This window comes from Macaca fascicularis, chromosome X (genome assembly GCF_037993035.2).
Source record: "Macaca fascicularis isolate 582-1 chromosome X, T2T-MFA8v1.1".
NCBI lineage: Eukaryota > Metazoa > Chordata > Mammalia > Primates > Cercopithecidae > Macaca > Macaca fascicularis.
Genome location: NC_088395.1, coordinates 44889568 through 44891574, shown reverse-complemented (window position 1 = coordinate 44891574; position 2007 = coordinate 44889568).

The window sequence follows — 2007 nt, the reverse complement described above, 5'->3', positions numbered from 1 at the left end:
TCGCCCAGGCTGGAGTGCAGTGGCCGGATCCCAGCTCACTGCAAGCTCCACCTCCCGGGTTTACGCCATTCTCCTTCCTCAGCCTCCCGAGGAGCTGGGACTATAGGCGCCCGCCACCTCGCCTGGCTAATTTTTTTTTTGTATTTTTTAGTAGAGACGGGGTTTCACCATGTTAGCCAGGATGGTCTCGATCTCCTGACCTTGTGATCCGCCCGTCTCGGCCTCCCAAAGTGCTGGGATTACAGGCTTGAGCCACCGCGCCCGGCCCTATTTTATTTTATTTTTTGAGACAGAGTTTCACTCTTGTTGCCCAGGCTGCAGTACAGTGGTGCGATCTCGGCTCACTGCAACCTCCACCTCCTGGGTTCAAGTGATTCTCCTGCCTCAGCCTCCCAAGTAGCTGGGATTACAGGTGCACGTCATCATGTCCAGCTGCTTTTGTATTTTTAGTAGAGATGGGGTTTCACCATGTTGGTCAGGCTGGTCTCGAACTCCTGACCTCAGGTGATCCATCTGCCTTGGTCTCCCAAAGTGCTGGGATTACAGGCATGAGCCACTGAGCCCGGTTGCTTATTTTATTATAAGTATATTTTATTTATATGAGTGTATGCTTATTTTTAATCTAATAATACTGAAGTTTAGGCCAGTCGAAGTGACTCATGCCTGTAATCCCAGCACACTGGGAGGCCAAGGCAGGCAGATCACAGGAGGCCAGGAGTTCAAGACCTGCCTGGCCAACATGGTGAAACCCCTTCTCTACTGAAAATACAAAAATTAGCCGAGCATGGTGGTGCGTGCCTATAATCCCAGCTACTTGGGAGGCTGAGGCAGGAGAATCACTTGAACCCAGGAAGCAGAGTTTGAAGTGAGCCGAGATCGTGCCACTGCACTCTAGCCTGGGCAACAGAGCAAGACTTCATCTCAAAAAATAAAAAATTATATATATATATGTAAGTTTATAGGGTAAAAAGTGAAATTCTCACTTTCATTCTCCCACTAATTCCATTTTTTTACTCAGGAGCAATTAACTGCTGATAATAATATGATGAGTTTTCCTTCAGATGTTTTACTGAGCATTTTGCACACACACACATTTTTACTAAAATTGGAAAGAATATTTAAGATGGTCTAAAGTTTTGGACTTGGCAGTCCTGTGGAAGGAAAAAGAAAAAAAAGATGGTCTAAGGTACAACATAGGTCATGGAGCATACTTGAAATTCATGGTAGAGAGCACTGGTACCTCAAAAAATTAAAGCAGTCATCTTTCAGAAGAGCCAGAATAATATATCAGTGGGCCTGTGAGAAATGGGCTAGACAAGAAAGACATACATATGTATTAACAGAGTGTGTTCAGAGAGAACAAAGATATTAAAGTCAGAAGTCTCAGAGATAGACCCTTCAATTTTCAGGCATTGATTAATGACAGAGCTTCTCGTGTGGGCAATTCAATGCAGCATGCTTTGGGATGAGTCATTTTGGATCATGCGCCAAGATTCTCCACGATGTGTAGCAGTAGCAGGGATTCATTTGTGTAAGGATGAGTAATCATTTAAGGATTGTATAAGGATGGGTAATGCTGAGGAAATTAAGGAGTATCATATTTATAAAATCACACTATATAGGTTAGTCTAAAATTATTTGAATTTAACAATATATCTTGGAGATCTGTTCATGTTGAACTCATTTTTTTCACAGGCTGTGTGATATTTCATAGTATGAATGTACTGTACATTATTTAACCATTACCACTTCAATTGATATTTGAGATATTTTCAGTTATTTATTATTACCAACAATGATGTAATAAACATCCTTGCACATGTACTTTTGTACATATGTGTGACTGTTCCAGTGTGGTAGATTCCTAGATGTAAAATTTCTGGGTCAAAGGGTATGTACACTTTATATTTTAATTATCATTTAGAATTGCTCACCAAAAAGCCCGTATCAATTGGTATTTCTACCAAAAGTATGTAAGAGCATACATCTTCATACCTTCCTTGACCT